This window comes from Pan paniscus, chromosome 14 (genome assembly GCF_029289425.2).
Source record: "Pan paniscus chromosome 14, NHGRI_mPanPan1-v2.0_pri, whole genome shotgun sequence".
Lineage (NCBI taxonomy): Eukaryota > Metazoa > Chordata > Mammalia > Primates > Hominidae > Pan > Pan paniscus.
In genome coordinates, this window is record NC_073263.2 from 85,682,160 (window position 1) to 85,708,430 (window position 26,271).

Consider the following 26,271-nt stretch of genomic DNA (forward strand, 5'->3'; position numbering starts at 1 on the left):
TGCCTCATGTTCTCACTCATAGGTGGGAATTGAACAATGAGAACACTTGGACACAGGATGGGGAACATCACACACCGGGGCCTGTCGTGGAGTGGAGGCAGGGGGTAAGGATAGCATTAGGAGATATACCTAATGTAAATGACGAGTTAATGTGTGCAGCACACAAACATGGCACATGTATACATATGTAACAAACCTTCACGTTGTGCACATGTACCCTAGAACTTAGAGTATAATAATAAAATAAAATAAAATAAGATAAAATAAAATGTAAATGAAAAAAAACAGTCACAGCACCTACGATTCTTACTACATGATTAAAGATAAACTATGGATAATTATGTACACATGTATGTATGAATGTATATGTATGTGTGTATATATACACATAAATATGTATGCATTTGTGTATATACCTGCATTTAAAGGAAACAATAAATGTTAATATTACACCAAAAAGAACATTACACCAACAACTAATGCATTTCTGGATGTTATAGAAATTTGCATATGCAGTAGGAATTGTTAAAAATATTGTAGTTTTATTCTTCCACATTCAACAAAGTTTTTTTTAGCCAAAAAATATTTCTGTTGAGTTTTCAAATGCAAATTCTTGTTCAAGCTGTGATAGCATCATAAATGATGAATGGTTCACATCAAAACATGCTCAGTAAGAATAAAAGGTATAATTCTATGATGTTTTCTGATGAAAAGCAAAGGAGAGTGTCAAGGATCTTTTAAAATATATACATTTCATTTGTATTTAATAAGTGACAATTTCTAAAGACGAAGAATGGTGTACTTCTATTGTATAGAAGAGTATTGAAAAAAGTGGATACTTCACCATCATTCTTCATGCAGTTTGAATACATGTCTCTACTTTTGCTGGAGTGGTTTTTATTTGCTGCAGCTTTCCAGTTTGTTACAGTTTTGTGGCAAGATGATCATATTCTCTTTTTACTATGTACAAAATTATTTTGCATTCCACTACAAGCTTCTCTTTCATTTCTTTAATTGCCATATATCTATTTTTATACATTATTTTAGGTATTTTATTTGTATTGCTGTTGTTGAAGGGCCTACTTGTTCATATTTTTAAACTTATATTTCTGTTATATGCTTTTAGTTTTTTGTGTGTAGGGGGATGAATATTTTCATTTTGACCATCATATTAGCACAATAATATATCTTAATCGCAGTGATAACTAAGACCTGTGGTTTTAAAATTGAATACTATTCAGCCTTTATAATTGTGATGAACAATTAGGTGGAGTTTCACAGTAAGTTTTTTTGAGGCATTATTTCAAAAAGTAATGTATTTGTCTTTACTACTGAAGAGCTTTGTACTGAATCAACAAAGCAAAATATACATAGTTAACATAAAATACATACTTGAAACATAATTGTATTCGTTTCTTATTTCTGATGTAGGAAATTACTGTAATCTTGCTGGCTTTACACAACACAGATTAACTCCCTTACAGTTCTAGAGGCCAGAAGTCTAACATCAGTTTCACTAGACTAAAATCAAGGTGTTTTCAGGACTGTGTCCTTCTGGAGGCTATAGGGAAGAATCTATTGCCTTTTCTTTTGTAGCCTCTAGAGGCCACCTAAGTTTTTAGTTCGTGGCCCCTTCCTCTGTCTTCAAATTTCATCATTCCAGTTTTGGCTTACAGCATCACATTCCCTTTTCCATGACTCTGACCCATCCTGCATCCCTATTCTAAGTACCTTTAAGATTACATAAGGCCCACCTAGATAATCCACCAACATAGCTTCTATTAAATTATACAGTAAAGGGGATAAAATTTGGTTACTATTATATATACACACACATATATCACATATGAATTAAGAGCAATTAAAAAAAGACACAGGAAGGTACTACAGTTCTTATTTCTTGTCATGGGACTGTAGCCTTCATACATTCAAAGATTGCTTTGCCATCAGAAAATGAGGCTTTTACCTGGTAGATAGACATAAGCTTTCACTGTTGAAAGACTTATGGTAGTACAGTGAAATAATCTTTTTTAAAAAATGATTCCCTCTTAATACTAGATGTAGAAAACCTTAGAGGCACCTGGAGAATTCTCTTGATTCTAGAGACGTTATTGCCTGCCCTCATTGTGAACAACAACTATGATTCCCCTTAGTCATCAGGATCTATCACCTCAGCCACAAGAGTCACTTCAACTTCAGCTGATTTAGTGATCAGTTTGCACCTCCAACTTACAGTTCAGTGAGACAATTACTCTGTCTTGTTTAAAGCCTTCTTCCCTTGGGAACTAATTTCTCTAAGCTAGAAAAGCCCAAAGTGTGGGGACAGGAAGAAAATATTTCACAACTGGGTCATCAGAGGTAATAGAGGAATGAACTTCAACTCTCCTTCTTCATGCCTGGACTCATTGATCCTGCTTACCAGAGTAACTATTATGCTGTATAATACGTTAACTGCTGTTTCAAAGAATAGACTGAATTTGGTAGGAGAGTGGTCCAAAAATGTAATGTGTTGTGGCAGCAGCAACACCACCACTGAGCCTTCGACAGGATATTCTATTATTTTCTCAGGCCATCTGCTTCTGGGTGATGAGAAAGATAGGAAAAAATCAATCTTATTGGCTTCAAATCCATTATCTTTCTGGTCAAAATCAATGATATTTGGAAAATCATCATGTATATAAGGCTTTCAAGAGTACCATGGATGGTGATGCAGGCAGAAGCATTGAAATCAGGGAGGGCAAGTTCATACTCCCAAACTTGAGTTACTCTAATGTAGAAAAACAAATTCAACTTCTGATTTAATGCAATCAGCCTGTTTACAGCTGATTGATTGGTGCCATACAGCTCAACTCTTCTCAGGCTGGTGGAGAGGAAGCCAGTGTGGTCGAGGCCAACGTATTTGGCATACTTAATAAAGAAGAATGTTGGTTTCTCTTTCTCTTTCATCTTCCATGTATTATGTGAGTACCTCTCATTCTTGAAATCTAAATAGTATGTGAAACCAAGGAAATCTGAGAGAAGCAGTTTTGAATCTTCCAATGTCTTTAACACAGGGAGGAGCTTAAAAGGAACGAAGTTTTGTTTAGTAATAGGAGTTGAAATCCAGCACAATGTATGTAATACATTGTATATAATAGGAATAGGTTACAGATAAAGTTTTGTTAAATGAATAAGTAGTCCAATATTCTAGAATCATTGCATCTATTTCTTCTAATATAATAGTAACATAAATTTTGCTCATTAGGTATATGTGCATCATGCAGATACTATTCATTTATTTAATTTATATTAAATATGCACAAAACTCCTGGATATTTGAGATATTAGTCAAGCTGATTATCATTTAAATATAACTTAAATGAGTCATATTCTCAGTAGAAGGTATCAAATAGTATTTTTTTCTGTATATTGAAAATACCAGTATTCATTTTGAAATAAAATATACACATGCATTCTGAGGAAATTTTTGTCCACATTTTTCTAAAATCTACCCATTTATTTTTTAGCTGTTTATCTCAGTCTCTAAGTTTTATTTAGAGCTGTTCTGTATAGCAACATATTTCATATTTTTATTACCTCGTCAAATAGTTTTGGTAGTCTGTTTAGGTAAAATCTAAGTGATATTTTATTTACAGCTCATATCAGTGTGATTTATTATTTATATTTTATCAATCCTTCGATATTCTAGATTCTCATAATAAATATAGAATCTTTCTATATAAATTAGTCTTTACTTTCAAAATAAGAGTTTCTCAGGACTGTAGCAGAAGTTTTTATATTATCTATGTATTGGAGCACTGTATCTTTAAACAGAGTAGATTCCAAACAGAGAGATGACAGGCAAAATGTTCTTTCTTCTCTTCATCCTCAGGTTTCCCTCCATGCTAAGCACAGTTCTGTGGGTCTATTAGTATATTTTGCTGTTGATTTGAGGTCAGGGTGGGGATTAAATTACAAATCTCTAGTAAAAATGGATTTTGGTGTACTCAAACTAGGGTTGGATTGGCAATGGCACAATATTCAGCCTAGCGTCACATAATTATTTGTGATCATTAATGTGATATTCTATGTGGCATTCAGTATGTAGTATTCAGATTACCGTAATTTTTTCTATAAACTTGAATACTTTTGGAAAAATTATTTCTAAAATTAATGTATTTTAATGTGCCTCATTTCCAGAAGGACTTATTGAAGAGTGGAGGGCGGGAGTAAAAAATGCTTTTTAAAACTAAAACAAAATGAAAAGAGATGCAAAGTTGTAACAGGTAATGTAGCAATTGCTACAGAAAAATACATGTTGTCAAGTAGAAAAGGCCTAAAGATTATCTAAAGCTGTATGGCTACATGGTCAGTTACACAATGCATAATTTCTGTAAATTGAACAAAACAAGCAAATGTTTTCCTGTGGTCTTTTTACAACAAGAAAATAGATTTCATATTACTAAGGAAGTTTTACCTGTAATCCAGAAATTTAGATCTGAACCATTCTCTATTATATATATGGTGTGTGTGTGTGTGTGTGTGTGTGCACGTGCGCACATGTGTTTGGAAGAAAACAATGTCTATTATAACTTCAGTGCAGACTATAGTAACTTTCAGCTCATGACCTGTGTGGTTGTTAATGCCATCTAATATCCCACCAGAAACATACTATGGAATATCATAGTATTGTGTACTATGCCTTGACCTTATTATTATTATTTGTTTTTGCAGCAGTTGAATAACACATTTGTATGGTTTTGTTAGGGTCAAAGATATTATATATGGGAGATATGGGGATTTAAAAGACAATGCTTCATAACTAGATTGAATGTTTGGCTATAAAGACAGACCAGAATTATTGCGACTCAAGTGTGTTATTGGATCCAAGGAGATAATTATTGATTGACATATGGATCACAGTTGTGATATTTCAACTTGGCTTACAGGATAGTGACAATCTCTCTCTCTCTCTCTCTCGCTCACTCTTGCTCTCACTCTCTGTCTTGTTCTTTCCCTCACTCAATCCCTTCTTTCCTCTCTCCTTCCCTACCCCCAAAAGCTGAATTGTAGTTTTTGAAGTATAATATGTAGCATTCCACAATTCATTGTTTCTTTATAATTCTTAATCTTCATTGCCAAGTCTTTAAATCTTGCTCACTATGTTAAACTCTTTATTTATTTACAGTGACTATTTTCATGTAATTTATAATAATTGCCTGCATTGCACTTCCATTCTTTAGTTAAGAGTATTTTGGTGAAAAGAGAGCATTCATTAAATTATTCATTAGATTCCAAAGAGAGAAAAGACAGGATAGGGCTTTCATTGAACAAGTATTTTGAGGTCAGAGCAGGCCCAAGCCTGTCACAGCTCACAATATGCTAAGCATTTACCACTTAAGTGGTAAATGAGCTTAATTTATCAATTGAAAATGAAGGAAATACTTCCATATCATACAACACCTCACTATTGAAAAATATCCTGGTGCCTAATAGGCAATTAATGTATCTTAGCTCCTTTTATTTCCTTCAAAATAGGCATTCAGTTTTAGATATAAATTTTTAAAAATTATAATGTTTTTTACAGGCACATTAAAATGTCTTCTAAACCTCAAATTATTAAAAAACGTTTTCATGTTGCTAGCACTTAGTTCCTTCTAATTTCATTGATACCATAAATGAAAAATTATTTGTCCCATTGCCCATATCACTATAGTATTTGCTAGTTATTTTAAATTTTATAATACAAATTTAAAAAATCTGTGAAATAAAAATCCTAACAATAGATTATTTTGAAATGGCACAAACAATATCCTACCCTGTTTTAATCACTTAAGAAATATTTTCAGTTTCCTTAAATCAGCTTGCTTTGAAAATCTGACTTAATTTAAATAACACGAATGCAATCCAGCACACAAATTTTACTGTTGTCCCTGGAAACTGCAGAGCTAATTCCCTGTGCAGTTCACATAAAACATATCTCCTAGTGTCCAGTTTGGTTTTATCTGATGAAGCAAAGCAGAGAAAATAGAGTATGTAAGTATTAGCATTGCTTGTTTGCTGGCAAACAAAAGATTTTTAGCTAGCTGAATTATTTAGAAGTGTTTGGTGTGTGTGTGTGTGTGTGTGTGTGTGTGTGTGTACATAATTCCTCCTCATCCTTCTTTCATGAATACAAGAGAATACAAGCTAGAAAAAATATTCACAATGCAGTCTGATTCTGGCATGAGAATACAGTTATTTCATTTGAAATTTTAGTGATACAATACCAAATCAACTGTGTTAAATGGTTTTGTATGACAGGACTAATAGTAACTATTTTTGTAAAGTGAAAAATCATTGTGCCCTTTTGCAGCAGAGATGAAAATTGCAGAGTGCTGCCAGCATTATTCCTTCTCTCCCTAACAAGCCGTACATAAATGAAGTAAATCGCAGATGTTGTTGATGCTGTTTGCCTTGCCTTACCTAGGAAAATCACAAAGCCTTTACTTCTATTCTCATTGGAATCCAACAATTATCATCAAACAATACTAAGTGGTGAGATATCATTGTTTCACTTATTCAGATCAGTAGAGTCTTGGACCTATATGCCACTATAATGAGTGCAAATTAATGCGTAGGATGTAATTTACGACCAAGTGTGGTCTCCTTTTCTTCCTGGCAGATTGTGACAGTCACAAACTATTTCTTAATACTGACAGAATGTCTGGTTTCAATTCCTTTTTTGTGCCACCTGATCCATTCATTTACTCCACAGGTAACTAACTTTAAGTAACTAAATCTAAAAAAAAAAGAAAAAAAAAATCAACTGAAGAGTGACATCAATGTGAATCATATCTTATATCCACAATGGCTACAGAATCAACTTTTCCTTTTACACATTGGAAGAGTTAAATAATTATAAAAGCCAAAGAAAATGTCTATTTTACTACAACATTTTGTAGAGGAGGGTGTAAATTCGACTCTTTTTTTTTTGTCTAAAATTCATCATCCCCTGCATCTCAGATTTGTGGCAAATGTCACTATATTTCAGTGTTACTTACTTAATCTATTGAACAACTAAACAGACTGAAGTGGTAACAAAAATAAATAAATATTTTTATAGTCAATAAAAATAGTTGGAATCTATAATATTTTTAGATAATGATGGGATTTAAGAGAACAGATTGAAATTAAACCTAGAGGAGGAAATTGGGGGTGTAAGAGTGTCTTAGTCAGCTCAGGCTGAAATAAGAAACAACCATAGCCTGGAAACTTTAAACAACAGACATTTATTTCTCACTGTTCTGGAGGCTGGGAAGTCTAAGCAAGGTGCCCACAAACTTGATTCTTCGCTTCTTTGAGTTTGACTATTTTAGATACCTCATAGAAGTGGAATCATGAAGTGTTTTTCCTTCTGTGATGGGCTTATTTCTCTTAAAATGATGTCCTTAAGGTTCATCCATATTGTTATGTATTGCAGGATTTTTTATTTTATTATGGCTGAATAATATTGCCTTGTATGTATATACCAGATTTTAAAAAATGCATTCTTTTATATGTGAATATTTGGGTTATTTCCACATCTTGACTATTGTGAATAGGGTTGCAATTAATATGAAAGTACTAATATCTTTCTAAGACCTTAATTTCAGTCCTTCGGAATAAATACCTAGAAGTGATGTTACTGGATCATATGGGAGATCTATTTGTAATTTTCTGAGGAAACTCCATCATGTTTAGTGGGTGCACCATTTTGCATTCCCAACAGTATACAAGAGTTGCAGTTTCTCCACATCCTCACCAACATATGTCTTCTACTTTTGAAAAAAAAAAATAATAGCCATCATAACAGGTGTGAGATGATATTTCATTGTGGTTTTATGTTTCTGTAATGATTAGTGATATTAAGCTTCTTTTCACATGAAAATGGCCTCTTGGCCATTTGTATGTCTTCTTTAGAATTACATATTCTGGTGTGATAAGATTTTCTTCAAAATGGTAAAAAAATTGCAGCAGATGGAATGCAGAAGCAGATATGAGATTCCATTTGTCTTTTATTAAGCCAGATGTTAAAATGATTTGCAAACATGTAAAATAATGTCATTCTTTCACTCAGCATATTGTTTTGGAAAACATAGTTAGTTTTACAAATATCTGCTCTTTATCTTATGAGTTAAAGAGCATATATAGTAATGAGTTTATGGATGCTATTTTAAAATTACTACCAGATAAACTCACATAAGGAAAAGCTTTATAGAGTTCTGAATAATATGTAAGAGTGTAAAGGAGTCCTGAGATAGCAATGGCTAAGCCCTGCTGCTTTAGAATGTTTTTCGTCACAAAATCCAACTATAACTCACTTAAACAAGAAAGAAATGTATTGGCCACTGTAACCTAGAAGTCAGAGGTACTTTAAGTGTTGTTTATACAGAATTCTTTTATATATATATATATATATATATATATACTTAAATTCTGGATACTTGTGTGTGCAGAACGTGCAGGTTAGGTTTGTTACATAGGTAAATATGTGCCATGGTGTTTTACTGAACCCATCAATCCGTCATCTACATTAGGTATTTCTCCTAATGCTATCCCTACCCCAGCCCCCCACCCACCGACAGGCCCTGGTGTGTGATGTTCCCATCCCTGTGTCCATGTGTTCTCATTGTTCAGCTCTCACTTATGAGTGAAAACATGCGGTGTTTGGTGTTCTGTTCCTGTGTTAGTTTGCTGAGAATGATGGTTTCCAGTTTCATCCATGTCTCTGCAAAGGACATGAACTCATCCTTCTTATGGCTGCATAGTATTCCATGGTGTATATGTGCTACATTTTCTTTATCCAGTCTATCACTGTGGAGAATTCTGTTCCCTGTAATTTCCTCAGCTCTTTGCCTCTATACGTTGGTTATGTCCTCAGACTCTTTCTTTTCTCCTGACCTCAAAATTGCTGAAGCAGTTCATGCGCTCATAGTATAGGAAAGTTTGTGTTCCACAATTTCCACTAATTTCTCTGAAATTCACTGTGATTGGATAGGTGTAAGTCACATGCCTTCCCTTTGTCAATCCTGTGATCATGGGTGTAACATATGTTGACAGGATTTTCTGTTTCTGTTTAAATGTTTAGTCGCATATTCCTAACCAGGAGGCAAAAGTAAAGTTTCCCTAAAACTACAGGAATCTTCTGTGGGAAAGACAGAAATGATGCTAGGAAAGCAGCGAAGAAATCTATTGTGCTGCATTAATGAGTTTATACTAAATGGAGTAATAGAGTTTTAGATTTATAAGCAGAAATGTCATCAGTTAATTTATTATTTTTCTCAATTTATTTAGGCCACTATATAGAGAATGGAAATTTGGGAACAAGAATGAAAGCAGAGAGGTCAGTGAAGAAGCTGTTGCTATAATCCAGAGTGTAGGCAATGGTATCTTGATTTGGGGATTGTCAATAGTGATGGAGTCAAAAGGATTAATTCTATGTTTGGAGATTTTACTAACGAACGCATGGATCCTTTGGATATCAGGATGAGGAAAAGAGCAAAATAATGTTTAGGTTTTGAGTTTAAGTTAAAGTGAGCACTGGATGATGTCATGTCCAGAAATGAGTGAGAATCGGGAAAGAAGGTATTGGGGAGAACAAACATTCTTTTTTTAGGCAAGTTCAGATTTAGATGCTATTTTAGTGGTGACATCTAATAGCTATCTGGCTACATGAGTTAATTTTTAACCTTGCCATCAATATGTCTTACTGAAGTTCATAGTATACAAATAAAATTGACAATCGAATGTCATATTGACAAAATGGAATAAGCATACCTAATGGCCAGTTGACATTTTATCTGCTATTTCTTGTTTTCAAAGTCTTTTAAACATCTTTATCTTGATATGAAAATGTATTTCCTCAAGGCTTCTAGTCTACCTGTTTCACACAAGTATTCACTAAACATGTCGTGAGCATCTATTATGTGCCATGCATCTCTCATTAATTAATATCTAATTTTGGAACATATAGATCATTAGTATTTATTCCTGGAAAAATGTGCGTATTTCTTTGAAGTAAGTTAAGAAATACAATAGTAAAAATAATAAAAGTACTTATTATTTTATTTATTATATCATAACTACACTTGTTTGCCTAACACTGGTCAGACACTGGGTCAAGAGCTGAGTAGACAGTAAGGAATAAATGAATCTTATAGTGTGGTATGTCATGAATAGTGACTTACAACTTTAAATCTAAGGTCAAGTAGATATTTAGAAGATATGTGATGCAAGAAAGAATAAGAGGTAGATGTGAAAACACTGTTCTTTAGTGTCAACTAAAACTTTTTAGGGTCAACTAAAATTGGTGTAGTCTGTTTATATATAATGTCAATGCATCTAACTCCATGATGATGCCATCTAACTCAGGGATTCTCAGCCTCAGTATCATAGACATTTTGGAATAAATATGCCTTTGTCATGGGAGTCTGTCAGGTGTGTTCTAGGATGTTTAGCAGCATTGCTGGCCTCTACCCACTAGATGTTAGTAGCAATTTCCCATTTGTTGCAACCTGAAATGTCTCTGTCAATTATTTAAATGCCTTGCCTTGTGGGGTAACTCCTGCCCTAATCCAGCCTTCTTGTCAAGATCACTTCTACATTTCTAGTAATGACCTTCTAGGTAATTCTACATATATCTCCTAACATTTTCTCTAAAGAAAAAAAAATATAAATCAAATTGTTAAGATTCTTTCTGATATCACAAGACTCAGAAGATAACTTGACAATTATTATTGTCATCAGAATTGTCTAAGGACGAATTCTTAAAGCCTGGAAATCTTTACAATTTACATAATATTTTCAGAAGGATTTGGAGACCTAGTTAGTAAAATGGATGATTCCTGGATTCTAGTTTTGTGTTCTTTCTACTAGACCTGTGATTTAATGCATGCCTATTTCTGATGATGGTGCTATGAATTGCTTAGTCTCTAAGAATTAAAATGTCTCATTGGATTTATTTTACTTTCCTCTATTTTTTAAAGCCTGTTCACACCTTTACCACCTGCCATCAAATTAGTCACAAAACCTTATAAGTGATTCTAAAAATTCTTTAGAGCACTGGTCATTCTAAAATTTTAATTTCCATTCCTTTTAACAACTCTTTCCCCTACTCTTGCCAAAATTTTAGATTTAGATCCACTGGTTACTTCATGTTGGTACATGTATATTAGGTTCTAAATTGTTCTGTCTTTTCTCCCTATTCCTCAAAATATGTAGTACAGCCACCAGTAGATGAATCCTAAAACACAACTGCAATCATAACCCTCCTCTATTCCTAAATGTTAAATGATTTCTCCAATTCTACAGAATACATTTTTGGTTATATCTTACACTCTTTAAATACAATTGTTTTTCAGTTTTAAGAACCTCCATAATCTATTTCCAGGAAAGTCATTCCTTATCTTCAAGACTTTTATTCCTAAGCAAATCACCAGTTATCATAAAGACTTTTATTCTACGAGAGTTGTTCTACCAACCCTACAAAGACTTGAAGACTCTGTCATAAAGATTTTTCTACATTGTTCTTGTGGCAGAATAGCTAATTTCCTTTCTCTATCTAAACCCTATTCTTGTTTCAAGCAACAAAATATTTCTTAGTTATACAGCTAGCCTATTCCAGCCCACAATGTCTCTCTCTTCTGAGGCATCAACATGTATATTTTTACTTGTTATTTTCAATTAACAATATACTATTATACAATATATCTTGCAATTATTTTCTTAAGTCAGCTTCTGTCAGAGGGATTTGTGCACCAACGGAAGAAGTCAAGCAAAGGCATTACTGAGTTGAAAACCCAGATTCACTTGAATCCTCTGTGAAGGTCTGTCACAGGAGAGTTTATCCCGTCTCATGGCATGGATTTCCATACCACTTACCAGTGATTTATTTATCCTTTAGTAACACTTGACCACTCTGGGCATGGGGTGAGGTGAGGGCAGGATATAACTCCCAGAAACTTCTGGCCCTAGGCTCCTTTGGATGGTGTATCTTTAGCAGCACAATGGTAACCTTCCAAAGATGGTAGAGGCCAAGTGATAGAAACAAGCTCAAAAAAGCTGAAGGACAGGCACACAGATTGTAAGAGGGATCAGAGAGAATCTGAACAAATCAACAACAGTGTTTATTGTAAATATGGCCTTATAATAATTGCCATACTCTTAACCAATTTTTTGCATTTATTCTGTTTCTTTTTTAATAAATTGAAGGTTTTTGGACATCAGGGTTGGTTTACATTCCATGCATTTTGGTATCTGCTCAGCAGTAAGCATTAGACATAGTTATTGCTTGGTGAACATTTGTTAACTCATATTTAAAATTAATTAACACATATCTTTTACATGAGTTCATGCTTAGGTTATAGGTTAGGCTGTATGATGTTTAAATTATTACAGTGTTGCATAAAATGGGGAACACTTATTTGCCCATTTGAGTTTCATTTTCTCACTTTTTAAGCAGAAGCCTGGGGCTTCTGTAGGAAAATAATTAGCAAGATTTTCAAGTTACCATACCATATGATTTTTTTCCTTTATGTGTATTTCTTAATACTGATATTCTGTCTCTGCCAGCCAGTGTGTCTGCCACAAGTCATTGGCAAATTAAAATGCCAGTTCTTTTTCCGGGTATTTCAATTATAGCTTCTTCTAGGCATTCCCATGGTGAAGACTAAACTTATGCACATTGGTTTAATTTTTGTACATGTAAACTTGTGACACTGTAAACTTTTTATTGAATAATTAAATTTTTTTCTTCTGGTCTTTACCACAATAACTATAGCTGTAGTGAATTTGATGTTTAGCCAAATAAACACACCAGAAAACCATGTGTCAGTTAATATGCTGTTTTTTACTGCAAGTCCATCTTTATCAAAACATGATTAATTTATGTCTAAATTACCTTCTTGAAGAGAGAATATTCTGATAAGCACAAATAAGTTATCTAGAAGGTTAAATTTTTAAAAGGTGATTCTTTTTCATCTAATGACATTGCCAAGCATATAATATTGTTAATCAAATTTGTTTCCTTAAGGTGCAATCATGTAAATTATGAGATGTTTTCAGCGTAAGATTGAATATGTTATTTTACAACTCACTGGAAATCATCTACTTATTAGAATAACCTTAAGACTTATTTTTAAAAAGCAAAACATCAATTTCATATAAAATCTATACAATCTGCAATATTTCATTATATATAAAGAGTGTTGCATTTATATTTATCTCTCTTTATTAGGGATTCCTTTGAACCATTAGAACTGCGTGATAACAAGTATGTTAAACTTTTCAGTGTCAGCTATAGGCCCATCATGGTAGTTTGCATTATTTCTGAGTATAATCATTATATGTGTGTGTGCGTATATATATGTGTGTGTGTGTGTATATAAAATATATGCATATTATATGCATATATACTCAGCTGTTTTTGAAAATTCATATTGAAGAAGTTATTATTTAAAACTTTATGAGGTACTGAAAGAGAAATACAGAAGACCAACTAGGTTGAAAATCAAGTTTTATAGAGATAAATTGATTTGGGGTTATATTTGAGAGAAAAATAAAGACATTGCATAAGTGTTGCCAGAAATCTCCAGACACTCCACTGAATAAGGGTAAATTCTAGTATGCCATGCACAGTCATAATCAGTGGTGATCTCATTTATTCTCCAAGAGTTTTTCATTATGTTTCTTCCCAAACCCTAGGCTCAGTGGTATATATTTCTTTACTTGTCTTATTTCTTTATTCCCTTTTCTCTCCTTTCAGCCTCCTTTTCTGTTTTGAGTAAAATCTACTTCTTTCATCACACTCTCTAACCTTCACTGCCCTTAAAATATAATACAGAAGAGGGAAAAAAATCACTCTATAGGCAGTCAACCAAACTGGAGCATGGAGAATTAATCCCATCATTCATTGGCCTTATTTCTTGAACTGCAAAATGAGGAAAATAATACCCACTATGTTTAACTCATGATGATTTGTAATTTTTAAGTGAGATTATATATGTGAAAGCAATTTGAAAAGAGCAAAGCTTTATTAGATTGAGCCGACTCAAATATACCTTCTTCAGGAATTAATGTGTGCCCACATCTGAAAAGAATCCGTTTTCCTCCTCTGGGCTACAAAAGCCTTTAATTTATATCTAAGTTATGGGAGTTATTATATAGGATTCAAATAATCTCTTGCATTAGATGGGAAGCCCTTTGAAGTTATTATCTTTTTTTTTTTTTTTTGAGGCAGGGTCTTGCTCTGTTGCCCAGGCTGGAGTGCAGTGGTGGGATCTCTGTTCACCGCAACCTCCACCTCCCAGGTTAAAACGATTCTCATGCCTCAGCCTCCTAAGTAGTTGGAATCACAGATGTGCACCATCATGCCTGGCTAATTTTTGTATTTTTAGTAGAGATGGGGTTTTGCCATGTTTCCCAGGCTACCAAACCCCTGGCCTCAAGTGATCTGCCTGCCTCAGCTTCCCAAAGGGCTAGGATTACAGGCCTGAGCCACTGTGTGCAGTCGGCATTATCTATTTTACTTTTGAACTCTCAACATTACCCAGTGCGTAACTTTCACTAGAAAAAGTTAATTGAACAGGAAAATTTTGCCTGCATTGCTCACTCTTCCCGAAAGCACAAACTAGTGTATATTTTTCCATTTGTCATTTTTTAAATATCGGTTTAAAAGTCAACTCTGTTGAACTTTATTGGAGTCCTGTGATCCCGGAAAACAGCGATGACTTAAGAAATGCCTCTGCCTCTTATGTTCCCCATATGATTTAGGTAAGACTTAAAGATGCTCTTCTGTGTACCAATGACAAAACCAGACACATATCCTCTAAAATCCTCTTCTTTGCATACTATATGATCACCTGAACTTGTTTTTAAGCCTCTCAAAGCACTTCAGTTTGTTGAATCAACTATATTGTTGATTGAAAGTTTCCCAAAGGGGTTTTTGAAAATACAAAATGTATCTACCTGCTTCTTTTAAAAATTATCTTTGCAAAAAGGAGAACAAGAAACACAATTGCAAATGAGATATGTGTTATAATTTCAAAATTTGTACTCCATCCAAGTTTAAAATGGAAATCCTACAAACAAACAGTAAATGATGCAGCAAAGTAAAGGAAAGTCAGAACTAAATTCTTACAGAGGGGGATCAAACCAGTTGCTGATTCATTTCAAAACCATACAAAATAAAAGAGTAAACATAATGAACCCTGGAATATAAAGCTGGGGAGAAGGGATGAAAACAGGTGGATTATTGCAAAAGTGTTTTCTTTAATATACGATACTTAATTTATTAATCAAATAATAATTTTAATTATTTATTTTATTTTTCAACTTTTATTTTAGATTCAGAGGGTACATGTACAGGTTTGTTACCTGAGTATATTGTGTGATGCTGAGTCTGGGGTAGGAATAATATTGTCATACAGAGATTGAGCAGAGTATCTAATAGTTTTTCAACTCTTCTCCACTTCCTCCCCCCAACAGTAGTCCCAAGTTTCTAGTGTTTTGAGCTTTATGTCCAGGAGTACACGATGTATAGCTTCCACTTATAAGTGAGAACATGTGGTAATTAGTTTTCTGTTTCTGTGTTAATTTTCTTAGGATATGGGCCTCCAACTGCATCCATGTTGTTGCTGCAAAGGCCATGATTTTTGTTCCGTTTTGATGGCTGTGTAGTATTACATGATGTATATGTATCACATTTTCTTTTCCTTTTTTTTTTTTGAGACGGAGTCTTGCTCTGTTGCTCAGGCTTGAGTGCAGTGGCATGATCTCAGCTCACTACAACCTCTGCCTCCTGGATTCAAGCCATTCTTCTGCTTCAGCCTCCAGAGTAGCTGGGATTACAGGCACATGCCACCATGCCAGCCTATTTTTTTTTTTTTTTTTTTTTTTAGTAGAGATAGGATTTCACCCTATTGGCCAGGCTGATCCTGAACTCCTGACCTCAAGTGACCCACATACCTTGACCTCCCAAAGTGCTAGAATTACAGACATCAGCCACCGCACCCAGCTCACATTTTCTTTATCCAGTCCACCACTAATGAACACCTAAGTTGTTTTCATGTCTTTGTTATTGTGAATAGTGCTATGATGAACATGCAAGTGCATGTGTCTTTTTGGTAGAATTATTAATTTTTCTTTGGATGTATACCCAGAGATGAGGTATACATCCAAAAGGGATGCTGAATAAAAGGGATTGCTGAGTTGATCGGTAGCTCTGTTTTAAGTTCATTGAGAAATCACCAAACTGCTTTCTACAGTGGCTGAACTAATTTACATTCCCGTCAACACTGTACAAATGTTCACTTTTCTCTACAGCCTTCACAGTTTCTGTTGTTTATTGACTTTTTAATAATGCCATTCTGACTGGTGTGAGAAAGTATCTCACTATGGTTCTGATTTGAATTTCTGTGATGATTAGTAATGATGAACATTTTCTCATATGTTTGTTGGCCACTTGTGTGTCTTCTTTAGATAAGTGGCTGTTTATGTCTTTTGTCCATTTTAAATGGGGTTATTTATCTTTAGCTTGTTGAATTAAGTTCCCTATAGATTCTGGATATTAGACCTTTGTTGAATACATATTTTGTGAATATTTTACTCAGATGATAGTGTCTCGTGCTGAACAGAAGCTCTTTAATTTTGTTCCACTCGTCAATTTTTGTTTTTGTTGCAATTGCTTCTGATGACTTAGTCATAAATGTTTTCCCAAAGCCAAATGGTGTTTCAAATTTTTTTTTTGTTTTTTTTTGTTTTTAGGATTCTTATAGTTTGAGGTCTTCCATTACCTTTGATCCATCTTGAGTTAATTTTTTTATATGGTGAGAGGTAGGGATTCAATAGGGATTCATATGGCTATCCAGCTATCCCAGCACCCTTTAATGAATATGGAGTCCTTTCTCATTTGTTTATTTTTGTCAACTTTGTCCAAGATCAGATGGTTATCAGTGTCCAGCTTTACTTCTGGGTTCTCTACTCTGTTTTATTAATTTATTTGTCTTTGTACCAGTGCCATGCTGTTTTGAGGATTGTACCCTTATAGTATAACTTGAAGTGCAGTAATGTGAATACTACAGCTTTGTTCTCTTTGCTTAAGATTATTTTGGCTATTCAGGTGTTTTTTTGGTTCCACATAAATTTTAAAGTAGTTTTTTCTAGTTCTGTGAAAAGTGACATAGGTAGTTTGATAAGAATAGCATTTAATTTGCCAATTGCTTTGGACACTATGGCCATTTTAACAATATTGATTCTTCCAATACATGAACATGGAATATTTTTCCATTAATTTGTGTCGTCTGTGATTTCTTTTGTGCAGTGTTTTGTAGTTCTCCTTGTAGAAATGTTTCACCTCCTTGGTTAAATGTATTCCTAGGTATTTTATTTTATTTTTTTGTGGCTATTGTACAATGGATTTCATTTTTGATTTGCCTCTAAGCTTGAATGTTATTGGTGTATAGAAATGCTACTGATTTTTGTACATTGAGTTTACATCCTAGACTTTACTGAAGTTGGTTATTGGTTCCAGGAATGTTTTGGCCCAGTCTTTAGGGTTTTCTAAGCATGGAATCATATTGTCAGTGAAAAAAGATAGTTTGATGTAAAAGTCAAATTTTCCTACTTGGATGACTTTTATTTCTTTCTTTTGCCTGATTGATCAGACTAGGACTTCCAGGACTATGTTGGATAAAAGTGGTGAGAATGAGTATCTTTGTCTTGTTCCAGTTCTCAAGGGGAATGCTTCCAGTTTTTGCACATTCAGTATGATGTTGGCTGTGGGTATGTCATAGATGGCTCTTATTATTTTGAGGTATATTCCTTTGATGGTAGTTTGCTGAGGGTTATCAGAAAGGAATGTTGAATTTTTTGGAAAGGCTTTTCTGCATCTATTGAGATGATCATATGGTTTTTGTTTTTAATTCTGTTTATGTGGTGAATCACATTTATTGATTTGCATATGTTGAACCAATCTAGCATTCCAAGAGTGAAGCCTACTTATCATGTTGTTAATTTTGAATTAATTTTGATTTGCTGTTGGACTCAATTTGCTAGTGTTTTTTTTTTTTTTTTTTGAGATTTTTCACGTCTGTGTTCATCAGGGATATTGGCCTTTAGTTTTCTTTTATTACTGTATTTTTTCAGGTTGTGATATCAAGGTAATGCTGGTTTCATAGAAGAGTAAAAGAGGAATCCCTTCTAGATTTTTTGGAATAGTTTCAAAGGAAATGAAAGAAAGTCTTCATTGTCTAATAGAATTTGGCTGTGAATCTCTCTTGCCTGGGGCTTCTTTTGTTGGTAGGTTTTTTATTACCGATTCAGTTTTGGAACTTGATATTGGTCTGTTCATGGTTTCAAATACTTCCTGATTCAATCTTGGGAGATTGTGTGTTTCCAGGAATTTATTCATTATCTTTAGATTTTCTAGTTTGTATGCATTAAAGTGTTCATAAAAGTCTCGGAGGATCTTTTGTATTTCTGTTGGGTTACTGGTAATGTCACCCTTTTTGGTTTCTGATTCTGCCTATTTGGACCTTCTTTCTCTTTTTTTTTCCTTTCTTAATCCAGATATATGGAGTTCTACCAACTATCAATCTTATTTATCATTTTAAAAATCAATTTTTGATTTTGTTGCTTTTTGTATGGATTTTTGGATATCAATTTTCTTTAGTTCTTCTCTGATTTTAGTTATTTCTTTCCTTCTTGGGGTTAGTTTGTTTTTGCTTCACTAGTTCCTTTAGATGTGAAGTTAGGTTGTTATCTTGAAATCCTTCAATTTTTTTTTTTTTTTTTCTGAGACAGGGTCTCACTCTGTCATCCAGCCTCCAGTGGCATAACAGCTTGCTGAAGCTTCAAACTCCTGGCCTCCAGTTATCCTCCTACTTGTTCTTCCTGAGTATCTGGGACCATGGACATAAGCCACCATGACTGCCTAGCATTTATTTATTTATTTACTTACTTACTTGTTTTTAGAGACTGGGGTCTCACTATATTGCCCAGGATAATCTCAAACTCCTGGGCTCAAGCAGTCCACCTGCCTTTACTCCCAAAGTGCTAAGATTATAGATAGGCATGAGCCATGACACCTGGCCATTCCAGCTTTTTGAAATAGACATTTAGTGCTATAAAATTTCTTCTTACAACTGCTTTTGCTGCATCCCAGAGATTTTTGGTGTGTTGTGTCTCTGTTTCCAATCATTTCAAATAATTTTAAATTTCTGCCTTAATTATACTGTTCACCCAAAGGTCATTCAGGAAGAAGTTTTTAAATTCCCATTTAACTGTGTTTTTCAGAAATTTTCTGGGTATTTATTTGTATTTTCATTCTGCTGTGTTCCAGGAGTATGGTTGGCATGATTATACTTTTTGATTTTGAGACATGCTTTATGGCTGAGCATGTACTTGATCTTGGAATATGTTCCATGTGCATATGAGAAGAATGTATATTCTGTGGTTGATGGGTGGAGTATTCTGTTGATGTCAATTATGTCAAATAGGTTGAGTGTCAAATTTAAATCCAGAATTTCTTTGTTAGTTTTCTACCTTTATGATCTGTCTAATGCTGTCAGTGGGGTGTTGAACTCCCCAACAATTACTGTGTAGCTAAGTCTTTGTGTACATCTAGAAGTACTCCTTTCATAAATCTGGGTGCTCTAGTACAGATGCATACATATTTAAGATAGTTAAGTCGTCTTGTTGACTTGAACCCTTTATCAATATGCAATGTCTTTCTTTGCCAGTTTTCACTGTTTTTGGTAAAGTCTGTTTTATCTGATATTTGAATAACAACACCTGCTCTTTTGTGTTTTTTATTTGCATGGTAGATCTTTCTCCAACCCTTTAATTTGAGCTTATGGGTGTCATTATGTGTGAGATGGGGCTGTTGAAGACAGCAAACAGATGAGTCATGTTTTTATCCAAACTAAAAGACACTCCGTGCCTTTTAAGTGGAGCATTTAGACAGTTTATAATGAAGGTTAATATTGTTATTTGAGATTTTGATGCTTTCATGAAGTCGTTAGTTGAATGCTGTTTAGTTTCTATTTTGTGGTTGCTTTATAGGGTCTGTGGGCTATGTACTTCAGTTTGTGTATTTTGTAGCACAAGTCATTCTTTTGTTTCCATGTTTAGAACTTTCTTAAGGATCACTTATAAGACAGATCTAGTGGTAACAAATTCCTTTACTGCATGCTTTTCTGGAAATGATTTTATTTCTCTTTTGCTGATAAAGCTTAGTTTGGTGGGATATGAAATTTACTGTGGGAATTTCTTTTCTTTAAGAATGTTGGCAATAGGCCCCCAGTCTCTCCTAACTTGTGAAGTTTCTGCTGAGAAGTTCACTGTAAGCCTGATTGGGTTCCCTGTATACGTGATCTGACTTTTTCTCAAGCTACCTTTATGATTTTTTTTAGAGTTGACCTTGAACAGCCTGGTGACTATACGTCTTGGTGATGTTAATTTTCTATAAGTATCTCGGGTGTTTTCTGCATTTCTTGTATCTGGATGTCTACTTCTCTAGAAGATTACAGAAGTCTACTTCAATTATTCCCTCAAATATGTTTTCCAGGTTAATTTTTTTTTCTTTCTCAGGACTGGCAATATTGAGTAGATTTGGTTGTTTTATATAATCCTAGGTTTCTTGAAGACTGTTCATTTTTAAAATTATTATTTTTTATTTTTGTTTGACTTAGTTACCTCAAAATCCCATTTTTCCAGCCCTGATATTAGTTCTTCTGCTTGGTGCAGTCTGTTGAAAAACATTTACTTATATTTTGAAATTTCTTAAATAGGTTTTTTAATTTCAGAAGCTCTGATTGGTTTCATTTTAAGATGTTGATCTATTCCTTCATCTCCTGGATTGCTTTAGAAGTTTCATTGTGTTTGCACTCTACTTTTCTTGGATTTCATTGAGCTTCCTTGCTTTGAACTATTTATCCATCATTTCTGGGTTTCCATTTTGGTTAGGAACCATAGCTGGAGAGCTAGTGTGATATCTTGATGTATCATTACATTGTAATTTTTTTTTCTATCATTCCAGAATGCTTTTACTGGTTCTTTGTCATCTGGAGACACTGACGCTTCTAAGTTTTATAATTAGTTTTAAAGAGGTATGATTTTTTTTTCTTTTTCTTTTCCTATATTATTTCTCCCCCCTTTCCCTTTCCTCCCTTCCTAGGGAATGCAACTGTAGAGAATGCATGGCAAGGTCTTATGGTTTTGCTTTAATAGCCCTATGCATTTCTTTATTTCATTGGGTTTTACACTGGGCTCTGCAGTTCAACCTACAAGCCTGTATATGGTGCTTATAGGCAAGAGCCTGCTGTGGCCAACATGGCTAGGTATATACTTGATCCTTGTTTACTTGCAGAAGCTCTCTGTTGCCTCACAAATTGACTAATTGATGGAATGTAAAGTGGTCTGAGCTCCCTACTTAGCCCCAAAGAACTGGGGGCCATGATAGGCAATACTGGACCAGGAAAATGCAACTACAGGTCCCCTGATAGCAAGCACAGGCACCAGCACTGAGAGAGAATCCCATTGGATGGCACCAAGTGCCCAGATGTGCTCCTGAGTACCTGGAAAAAATCCCTGGCCCCAAGTTCTTTGCATGGGGATGGGGAATGGCCTAAACTCCTAACCCAGGAGAGTAGGTGCTCCAGACAGCTGGAGGTCTGCCTGGATGTGGAGTGGAATGGATGCCCCTGCATCAAGATCTCTAAAGTAGAGGAATGGGGGGACTCAGTTTGCTTAACCAGAAAGTAGGAGCTCTGAATGCTTAGAGATCTGCCTGGTCATGCAGCAGTGAGGGCCTTGATAAGGTTTGGCTGTGTCCCCACCCAAATCTCATCTTGAATTGCAACTCCCACAATTCCCAAATGTCATGGGAAGAACCTGGCGGCAGATGATTAAATTATGAGGGCAGGTCTTTCCTGTGCTGTTCTTGTGATAGGGAATGAGTCTCATGAGATCGGATACTTTTAAAAATGGGAGTTTCCCTGCACAAACGCTCTCTTGCCACTGCCATGTAAGAAGTGCCTTTTGCCTTCTGCCATGATTTTGAGGCCTCCCTAGACACGTGGAACTGCAAGCTTATTAAACCTCTTTATTTTGTAAATTTCCCAGTCTTGGGTATGTCTTTATGAGCAGCATGAAAATGGACTAATATGGTAAATTGGTACTGGGAGTTGGGAGCTGCTGGAAAGATATCCAAAAATGTCAAAGTGACTTTGGAACTGGGTAACAGGTGAGGTTCGAACAGTTTGGGGGGCTCAGAAGAAGAAAAGTAAATGTGAGAAAGTTTGGAACTCCCTAGAGACTTGTTAAATGGCTTTGTCCAAAATGCTGATAATGATATGGACAATAAAATCCAGGCTGAAGTGGTCGCAGATGGAAATGAGGAAATTGTTGGAAACTGGAGAAAAGGTGACTTTTGTTACGTTTTAGCAAAGAGACTGGTGTCATTTTGCCCCTCCCCTAGAGATCTGTGGAACTTTGAACTTGAGAGAGACGATTTAGGGCATCTGGCAGAAGAAATTTCTAAGTGTCAAAGCATTCAAGAGGTACTTGGGTGCGTTAAAGGCATTCAGTTTTATAAGGGAAGCAGAGCATAAAAGTTCAGATAATTTGCAGCCTGACAATGCGATAGAAAAGAAAATCCCATTTTCTGAAGAGATATTCAAACTGGCTGCAGAAATTTGCATAAGTAATGAGAAGCCAAATGTTAATCGCCAAGACAATGGGGAAAATGTCTCCAGGGCATGTCAGATGTCTTCATGGCAGCTCCTCTCATCAGAGGCCCAGAGGCCTAGGAAGAAAAAGTGATTTTGTGGGCTGGGCCCAGGGTCCTTGGGCTGTTGCAGCCCAGGGACTTGGTGCCCTGTGGCCCAGTTGCTTCAGTAGTGTCTGAAAGGGCCCAACATAGAGCTTGGGCCATGGCTACAGAGGGTGCATGCCATAAGCCTTGGCAGCTTCCACATGGTGTTGAGCCTGTGAGTACACAGAAATCAGGATTTGGTGTTTGGGAACCTCTGCCTAGATTTCAGAAGATGTATGGAAACACTGGATGCCCAGGCAGAAGTTTGCTGCAGGGGCAGGGCCCTCATGGAGAAACTCTGCTAGGGCAGTACAGAAGGGAAATGTGGGGTTGGAGCCCCACCACAGAGTGCCTACTGGGACACTGCCTAATGGAGCTGTGAGAAGACGGCCACTGTATTCCAGTCCCCAGAACGGTAAATCCACTGATAGCTTGCACTGTGCACCTGAAAAAGCCACAAGCATTCAATGCTAGTCCATGAAGGCAGCTGGGAGGGAGACTGTACCCTGCAAAGCCAAAGGGGCAGAGCTGTCCAAGACCGTGGGAACCCATCTCTTGAATCAGGCTGACCTGGATGTGAGACATGGGGTCAAAGGAGATCATTTTAGAGCTTTAAGATTTGACTGCCTCGCTGGATTTCAGACTTGCATGGGCCCTGTAGCCCCTTTGTTTTGGCCAAATTGTCCCATTTGTAATGGCTATATTTACCCAATTCCTGTACCCCCATTGTATCTAGGAAGTAAATAACTTGCTTTTGATTTTACAGGCTCATAGGCAGAAGGGACTTGCCTTGTCTCAGATGAGACATTGGACTGTGGACTTTTGAGTTAATGTTGCAATGAGTTAAGACTCTGGGGGACTATTGGGAAGTCATGATTGGCTTTGAAATGTGAGAGATGAGATTTGGGAGGGGCCAGGTGTGTAATGATATGGCTTGGCTGTGTCCCCACCCAAATCTCATCTTGAATTTAACTCCTATAATTCCCACATGTAGATGAAAGAACCTGGTGGGAGGTTATTGAATTATGGGGGCAGGCTTTTCCTGTGCTGTTATCATAATAGGGAATGAGTCTTATGAGATCTGATGGTTTTAAAAATGAGAGTTGCCCTGCACAAGCTCTCTCTTGCCACCACCATGTAAAATGTGACTTTCACCTTCTGCCATGATTGTAAGGCCTTCCTAGCCACATGGAACTGTAAGTCCATTAAACCTCTTTCTTTTGTACATTGCCCAGTCTCAGTTATTTCTTTATCAGTATCATGAAAACGGACAAATACAGGACCCCACCCCTGCACCAAGATCTCTGCACAGGAAGGATGGGTCAGCCCAGGCTGCTGATTCAGGCAAGCTGGTGTTCCAAATGCCTAGAGATCTGCTTGTGCATGGAGTAGTGAGGGCCTTGCTGCACCATGAGCTATGTCCATGAAAGGTGGAGTGGCTCAGGCTGCTTAATCATACAAGCAGGGCTCTGAATGCCTGGAGATCTACCTGGGTGTGAAACACAGAGGGCCTCCTTACACCAGAATCTCTGCACAGAAAGGGCAAGGTAAGTCAGGCTATTGATCCAGATGAGTGAGTGCTACAAATTCTAGGATTTCTGCATAGGCATGGAGTGGAAAAGGCCCTGCTTCACCATGATCTACATCCTTGAAGAGCCAAGCAGCTCAGGCTGCTTGGCTAGGCAAATGGGTGCTCCAAATACCTGGATTTCTTCCTGGGAGTTGGGCAGAGAGGGCCCTGCTGCACAATGATCTCAGGAGAACAGGCTGGGGCACATATCAATGGCACACACAAACTGATTTCAAGTCCCCAAGCTAGCCCTGGCTGCAAGTATTGCCACCTAAGAGAAATGGCTCTCCTCCCATCCCAGCTCTGTGATGAGGAAGAACACAATTCCAGTCCCTACTGCTGAGGTGGTTTCCACAGTTGTAGCTGTGGAGGTCCATTGCCTGCAACAGAGCAGGTGTTCCAGTCTCTAACCCAAGACTCAAATGTCTGCACAGCCACACTGCCGGGTTGTCAAAGAATGGCTGACATTGTGTGCACCCAGATTAAAAATGTCCTCTTGCTCTTAGTCCTGGGTCAAAAAAAAAAAAAAAAATCTGCAACTTTTCCCAGTGCCTTTCCTTCACAGTGTCTCCAAGACTCTCCCCAAGTTAGCTCCCACATTTGGGAGAAACAAAATGCTCTTCCTCAGCCTCGGTTGCATGGATCCCTAGTGGAAAGGTGAGTCACAGAGGGAGGCTCCCTGCGTCTCTCACCCACTGGGGCTTTACTCACTTTTATCAGGCTCATGCTGTCATGGGGGCTATTTGCCAGCATTCTCCTCCCCAGGATCTGAGGTGCCCTTTCAATTCTGGTAGATTCCCACTTTCCTTCTTGAGTTAAAGCTTACAGAGTTATCTTTATGCACTATCTTGCTATATCTAAGTGGCTGAGGCATGCTAAAGCCTCTAATTCACCATCCTTGGGGAAAAAAAGAAGCTGAATTTTTTAGGCCCACTGACAAATCTGGACAAAATACCTAACTTTACCAAACTGTATTCCAGGTTTCCTCCTTCACCCAGGTCCCTCAGTGTGACTCACCATTAACCTGAGGAGGCATACAGTATCTCCTCAATACCCCCTCCTGAGACTTAGCACAAGACTTTCCTTGGTTAACTGTTCAACCCACCAACTCTGACACTTGGCTCTCCTCCCTATAAAAGAAAAGCCATTTCTGCCTGACATTTGTAAAATATACACAACTTATGGTCTGAACATTCTTTCTATAGTAATAGCCTCTTTCCGCAAATGCAATACTTTTTCTGATTAAAGTCTTTCCTTGCCTAAGTCAAAATGTTTTATCTGATGAAATTATGCATTTATTTCTAGTTTAACCTGAATGTTTAACTACCTCTCTTCTATTTGTCTAATCTCTCTTTCACTTTAATGTTTTCCTTTTCTCGTGAACTCTTTTTTTTTTTTTTTTTTTTTTTTGAGACAGAGTCTCGCTCTGTCGCCCAGGCTGGAGTGCAGTGGTGCAACCTTGGCTCACTGCAAGCTCCGCCTCCTCCTGCCTCAGCCTCCCGAGTAGCCGGTGCTACAGGAAGCAGCCACCACACCTGGCTAATTTTTGTATTTTCAGTAGAGACAGGGTTTCCACTAAGCCCCATGCCTTTTAGCCAGGATGGTCTTGATCTCCTGACCTCGTGATCTGCCCGCCTCGGCCTCCCAAAGTGCTGGGATTAGAGGCGTGAGCCACCGCGCCTAGCCCGAACTCTTAGATTTTAATCTCATTATTCAACATGTGCTCATTAGGAATAAGGTCCTCTGATCCATCTTGCAGTTGCCTTCTAGTTGTAAAATATGTTGTCTAATTAGCCCTTTGCCTTTTCATTTTAAATGACTCTTATTTTTAAAGTTATTTTTCCTATCTGCTTGTATCATTCTTTTATTTCTTCATTTACGTTAAACATGT

General features: G+C 36.3%; 1 long non-coding RNA gene across 1 annotated transcript in view; it reads left to right on the forward strand.

The window, feature by feature from the left end:
* Positions 1-5,907: 5,907 nt before the first annotated feature.
* The window catches only part of LOC129393654 (uncharacterized), a 194,570-nt gene continuing 174,206 nt past the window's right edge, over positions 5,908-26,271 (forward strand). The window contains exon 1 of the long non-coding RNA XR_008620678.1: positions 5,908-6,015. This is a non-coding gene — a long non-coding RNA (uncharacterized LOC129393654). The remainder of the gene's footprint in view (positions 6,016-26,271) is intronic.